Genomic DNA, 7,590 nt, shown 5'->3' on the forward strand with positions numbered 1-7,590 from the left:
CACACACACACACACATATATATATATACACACACACACACATTGCTGTTTAGATTGCTTACCCAGAAAAGGTTGTATAAACTTATATATGGATATGAAGCCTCTGCATTCCCCTGAACAATGTGGAATGTGTTAACAGAGTGAACTGATACGCTTACATTCATTTACCATGGGATCACTCCCACAGGCCCTGACCCACATGAAGCTCTGACACTCATCCTCCTCAGAAATGACACTAATTAACATACATGTCTCGTGCAACTGACGCAAAAACCTGTGGTTTGCATACATCTTCCCATTATGGCTCAGTTACGACACTAATAATATGTGGTATATGAACAAATATTTTATTTAAAGTCATATACATTATAATAATTCTACTGACCTAACAAAACAAAACAATGACATAAGTGCACATAGAGCACATGTTCCAATGGCAATGGCAGTCCAGGAGACCAGAGGAAATTAAAGTGATCTGAATCACTGAGAAATGTCCTCTCACACTGTCGACAACCAGGGAGAGAGGCAATATCATTATCAGATGGCATTCATTTTTATTAGTCAGTACTATGTGTGTGAGAGAGAATCTCTGTATTGCCATGTAATATTTCTTTACCTAAAAAGTGTAAACAGTATGCCTTTCAAAGTAAAGTTCAGGTGATAATGAAGGCATGAAAACCATTTTAAAAAACAAAAAAAAGAGTTAATACAAGCGATTTTAGAAATATATCTGTGTATTTTCTTTTTGAAATGTCCTTACCAGAACAAAACAAACCTTTGGCCTTGGTTGGTAAATATGCCATGCTGTCCCTTTCAGCTTTTTCTAACATAAAGGAAAAATAAAAGTCTGTGTCGCCAAGCACATGACCACCCAAATCTTGCTTCCAGTCACTTGACTGCCACTGTGAAGGTGGAATCGTGGCCTTGAGTGAGAGATTTGTCTAATTATGTGTGTGTTTTTGTGTGTGTATGCACACGAGTGTGTGAGCCTCTCTGCCTCCAGACTTCCAGTCACACGTCTCACTCCGACACCTTTTGACCTCTGTCTCTCTGCCCCTTCCAGTCCCAGCCTCCTGTTGTTATTCTATTCAACTTGTGCGTTTTCCATAAAAACAAGTGGCGCAGAAGGACACGAGGCCTGCTAGGACTGAGTGATTTCTCTGGTTTGTTTGTTGCATTTGAACACGGCAAGGAAAGATATGATTATTTCCAACAGGTTTAAAGGACACGCTGTACACTTTTGTATGGTTTTATTTTTTAACCTTTTTATTTACCTGTTATATCAGTCATAGTTTTTGCACCAAAACATAATGTTGCATGACATTTTACAGCCTTCATCTGATCCCTAGATGTAAACAGTGGTACTTTTAAGACTTATGTAAAAGGATTGATATGATTGGCTAACTTCCGAATACCAGCATATATCACACTGTTGTTTATCAGGAACTTGCAAAAACATAAATAGGTTAACTTAATTATCAATTATCATTCATTTTCAACCTTTATATCTACCTATAGTGTTAGTTTTTGGTGCAAAGCTAATATTGCCCCTTTATCGGCCCCATCTGCACTGCTCAAAACCTCTGGTCTCGGTGTCAGGAAACACTTGTGATTTGACACATAAGTGTTCGCTGTGACGTAAATCTTGGAGAACATGGGGTTCTGTGTGCGTATGAACCTGCATTACCGGAGAAAACAGACACGCCACTCCATCCTGATATCAGCTGCACAAAAGGCTTCTGTATTAAGAGTCGTGACGACAGGGATGCCTGTGATATAAAGAAATGAGATGAGATTGGAAACTCACCGTAATGAAAATATTGAACACGATGGCAACAAATGATTTTATCTTTGAACCAGAGAGAAATTACTGATGATTTGCCTGTTGCCAAGAGACTATAGCAACAGAGTTAATTCTCTTAGGTAAACACACAAACACACAGACACACAATGTCAATAACAGAGACAGTAGCAACAATATATTTTTTAGCAGAAAACTATTAATTTAGTATGAAGGTGGGAATTTAAATAAGGCGACATATGATGTTTGGGTCTTCTATTAAGCTTTGCCATCACAGGAATAAACTACTTAACCAGTTATTTTAAATTGCAATAATATTTCAAAATATTACTGGTTTAACTGTATTTTAGATTAAATAAATGAAGCCTTGGGGAGCATTGTTTCTGAGTGAGGTGGTTCATTTTATTGTGATTGGCTTGTAACCTTCTGGTAAACAGACAGTCCTTGATTTTATTTTAGGAGCTCAAACCTCTTCTTTGCCTCAGGCAGACTGACGTAGCTCTGATCATGTGCAAAACACTAAACCCCTATGACCAATAGATAAAGAGCACAGAAATGCTCAACCTTTGTCTTTCTCCTGCAATCTGAGGTAGAAATTTCCATCAGGTTGCCACATCAGAAAACTTCCCCCATTGCATTTAATTAACAGGAGCTGTTGATCATTTTACTTCAAATTAGGACAACTTAATTGTTTCTCTAATCTAATTATTTTTGCCTGACAGGGTCTCCACCATTTCATAGAAATTATGAAAACTGAAAAGGCCTGCAGTAGCCTACAGACTCATCTGTCAAGCATCACAGTGGTCAGTCTACTAGAGGTGCTATTCTGTTTTTGACAACACACTGCCTTTTCACATGAGGCCTGCAGTCAGGAGGAGGTCAGTCAGTGTCTACATGTTACATTTAACAGTAAAGTACAGTATGAGGATCCTCTGCTGAATAGGTTAATGTGTCAGGTACTCGAAGAGTTATTACTCATACACGGCGACACAAGTTGAGTTTATAGACAAGTCTCGTGCCTTGAAACTTAACAAGTCTGCTGATCTTCATAAGCACTGGTACTTTTAGGGTGCTTGTTAAAACAATTCGCAATCAAGTTTGTTATGTCAAGACATAGGCTAATTGAGTTTCTTAGCTCATTTTCTGAAAGTAAACAGCAGAATATTTAGTTAACCTTCTACTTTCCACAAAACATTTTTGCCTAAGAAATTGTTCAAACCTTTGAAAAACATGTAAACTCTTATTCTATATATATTAAGTGGATTTCTGTTATGTTGAAATCACATGACCATTACCACTTGAGTACTAGATTACTCACTGACTAATAATTTTGTACAATTTGCATGTTTATGTGTATAGGAAAGATTCTCAGACAACATGTTCACAGGATTCACAACATTCGCAGAATGTTCTGGCAAAGTTATGAGTAAACATTCTTCTGGCAACAACATTCTTCTGGCCCCTTAACTGTCACCCCCCATTTTTTTAAATAGGCATGCAGGTGCACTATCCACTTAAATTGTTGTAATTTATGAACACTTTGGAATACAGACATAAGTTTAGTCTCTTTTTAAAGAAGAAAATCAGCATATTATCGCAAAAGTGGAATTAAAAACAAAAAATTAAAGTATCAAAAAGTTATGGTAGTTTAAATTTACTGTAAAGAAAATGCACTATATTTATTTTATTTCATATATAATAAATATTTTACATAACAGGTTTTACTCTAAACTTGGTATAAAATTAAAGCCTTATGTCTAAATAAGTTATGTTCCAAATTTGAAGTTGATATGAAAAAAATTGAGGTTCGAGGTTTTATTTAGGGCGTTATACCACAAACAGCCACCGGGTGCCATCCAAACTCTATTCAATTTTTTAATGCATTTTTCTGTCACAAATGTCTAGATTTCTCTGTCAATATTACTTCTATCTCAAAATAGACCACCAAATACGGAATCCTGAGACTCAGACCTTTCCAATGATATGTTTTTCATCAAGATTACAAAAAGTTTTGATTGTAAAAGAGCGTAATGCATTTTGTAATATAACACTTGACACCGCCCACTAAGGGGGAGGAGACCACCAAAAGTACCATTTTCTAAAGTACCATTTCCATGGTAATGCAATGTCCGATTTCAAAATGGTTTTAACAGGATGAATCTTAGGCTTCTAAGCTTTCAAATGATATATGATTTATGATGATTACTAAAAGATTTGATAGAGAAAAAGGACAACAAATAAAAGAGTGCCAAGCGTCCCACAGGTGGGACGGTGACAGTTAAGGGGTTTAATAGAATGTTTGTTCAAAGTTATTGGGTCTTTTCATTTAACCTTAATTCTTAGGCCATATTACGGTGGCCGAGAGAGCTCAACGTGCTGCAACTTAAGAAAACACATGCAAATTGAAAAAACACCAGCAAATTAAGAAAACATCTTCATCAGTTTGACAACACACGCGCTGCAAATCCTCACAACACATGCAAATGAAGAAACGGACCACAACGGAAATGTTTCAAGGGGACCCAAAAAAAGTGACGGACCCGGCTGGGATTTGTTTTTTTGTTTTGTTTTTTATATATAATGCTTTATTATCAAGTAGCATGTACAGTGCCATATCTCACTATATAACAAAAACATTTCACATGCCTCAACAAGAAGGAACACGGAAAAAGAAGTGTTTTCTTAAGTTGCAGCGCGTTGAGCTCTCTCGGCCACTGTATAAGATGTCCCTTAAACGATCACATCCAAACCTAACGTTCAGAGAAGAGAACATTCAGAACGTTTTCATAACGGGAACGTTAGCAAAACGTTCTTAGAACATATATATGTTCAAATCTCTCATTTTATGCATATGGAGTCTGGATTATGTATTATTTATTGCTTAGAATTAACGAATACAGTAGTATTAGTCATTTATATACCGTTGTTTTGTTGTTTTACTACACCGTGGGATTTTTTCCATACGTGTGGTTTTAGTTTGTTTATCGTTTTTCAATGTCCTTTCAATGCCACTTGGTGACAGTAATGCTGGAGAAAATTCTTAATGTACTTTTAAATAGCTGAATTACTGCTTTTCACGCTTTATCACTGAAGCAGTTCATCTGCTTTTTAACCAAATAACACTAATGTTGGTAATATAACAAATAAAAGCGTAGTCAAATGACACTGGCTAATCGTTATTACGGATATCCTTAGCAGAAAAATGGCTTTTAGGTCAGTTTTTCCAGAGTCCAACTTGCATGAGCCCATTTTAGTCACGAGCAACAGAAATTCACGACTGATAAACTTTGCTTGAGGGAATAATGCGGCCTATATGTGGGATTCTCCTTGCATATAATAATATAACATATTTTTAATTTAAAAATTGTTTTAATAATTGTAACTAATTATTTGTAATTTTACTATATAATACATTATAAATTATATTTTAAATATTGTTTTTAGCCACCCCTTTATATACGTTGTTTTGATGAGTGTATTTACTATTAACTTATCAACTAAGTAATTTATTAAGTATCTTCATATTTATGCTAAGTCAGTGCTAACAAAATAAGCTGATCTGCTAATAAAAAACACAAGTATTCATGTTTTGAATGCATTCATGTTTTATTTCTCTGAATACTCAACAATGTCCTGCAACAAAGTAAAAATCACAGAGCATGAATTGTTTAATTTCCAAAAAAAAAAATGTTTGTACAGTAGACGTATAACCATTACAAGAAACTGCTCAATAGGATCTCTTCGTAGTTGTATTTCACTGGACATCACCGAGAAGACAGCACAGATGGTTGGCAACAGACAACTGTTCAGAGTACTATAAGCAGTGTTGTTGACTGATTAGAGATCAGCTGAATATGGCATCACACAAGAAAACAGTCTTCTCTCAAATGAACTTCAGGTAAAAGGGTTTGCATGCCTGTAAAGACGGTTGTTGGGTCTAAAGTTTAATTATACATGCTAGTTTATAAATGCAAAATGTGGTGTTTATAGAAACAAAAGTTTAAAGCTTAATGAAACTGTTTAGTGGACAATTTTATTCGAAGAATATAAGCATACACATAAGAGTCAGTCATATCTTTAAGTTTTCTTTTCTTTTCTTTTTTCTTTAAAGTATTTAACGAAGACACCAGTGATACCAAAAGATGTGCGATGAGCAAATATAATTCATCATACGTCAAACAAATCGTGAAACGTAGCGTCACTGGTATGTCATCTGTTTTCATGGGGCAGATGTCAGTCGGGGCAGACTCAGCTCATCTGCAGTTATTTTTATATTAATGGGCACAAATGGAAACTACGCCAAGCCATCAGTTACAAAATACATTTACAGATTCACAAAAAAAAAAAAAAAGGAAAAAGAAGGAAAAAATATCAGTAACAATTTATTTTCAGCATTTCTTTAAAAAACGCCCTGTAAAAAAATTATTAGAGCACTAAGTGAATGACTCTAAAAATAATAAATAAATTAATATAAGTAAATTTCTACATAACTATTTAAATTAGATCAGATGATCTTGTTGGCTGGAGTGTTTGTTAGTCATTCTGCTGTAATTCTCTAAATAATACAAAGCTTCATTATCTAAACACCCACTATAAACATTACAGCACTGAAGAAAAGCATTTCAGATCTACAGAGTCCTTCTATCCAGAAGCCTTGGAAATGTTTCTGTAATCATAATAACCAAAGGACAACTTCCATTTTGTCCTACAATAACACCCCACTCCATCACCCAAAACACCCCTAGTGTTTCTCTCACCACTTTTTAACGGAAAATGTGCATTTTCTCCTGCACATACAGCTGATTTTGGTCCAGTATAGGAACAAATGTCCATTTAATCAAAACTAAGATAACGCAAAAAAACTGCGTGCAGCCATCTAAAACTGAAACACAATGATGATATCGCATTTTCCAGCAAATTCATTCGGAATTTTTCAGTTCGCAAACTGATGAGGCACTAAAATCTCTTCGGTAAGGGTATTTTTTAGGATACCTTGACGGTACAATAAAAAGACGTAGTAACTGACAAACCATATAGTACAACATCTACAACAACATAAATAATTGCCAAATTCATTGGAAACTAAATAAAAAAGGTGGTCCAGTGTTAAGTACTTCACATATATTTGCGTAACAGATGCAGAAAAGGGGTGCTAAACAATAAAAATAAAGAAAGGAAAACGGCGCCTCATCTTTTGTACTTCACTAAATCATAATTAGGCATAAAAATATACAGCCAGGTCTATGAATGAAATGTCCTGTATGTTTACTGAGGTAAGCAGCAAGGCTATAGGTATTCTGATGAATTTGTGAATACTGTACGTCTATGCCTTCTGTAATATTCAATTAGAGGACCATGACCAAACAAAAAGGAGATTCCTTGAAATTCTTAGTAACAATAAAAAAAAAACTGCATTAAGCTATCAAAAATAAATCTGTTGACGTATAAAGTCATATCAAGTTGATCTCGAAAAATAATACAATTCTACACTGACAGACAACGCACAGCAAACTGGTCATATCTGCTGTAGAAAAAGAAATGCATGATAGGACATTCTGTAATCCAATATGCAAATTTGTCGGTCAGGTGGGAATCACGGTTCTAGTTGCTGAGAGAGACAATGGCGCCTCTCCACTAGTATGAGGGCAGCACGGTACGCACTTTTCCTCACATACATTCTGAAATAAAAGCTGAAAACACGATGCAGGAAGCTAAAAATCACAAACAAAGACCTAAATAAAGGGATGACCAAGTTATATGACACATATCTCCGGTAGTAAAAAATAATT

This window comes from Sinocyclocheilus anshuiensis, unplaced genomic scaffold (genome assembly GCF_001515605.1).
Source record: "Sinocyclocheilus anshuiensis isolate Anshui unplaced genomic scaffold, SAMN03320099.WGS_v1.1 scaffold115, whole genome shotgun sequence".
Lineage (NCBI taxonomy): Eukaryota > Metazoa > Chordata > Actinopteri > Cypriniformes > Cyprinidae > Sinocyclocheilus > Sinocyclocheilus anshuiensis.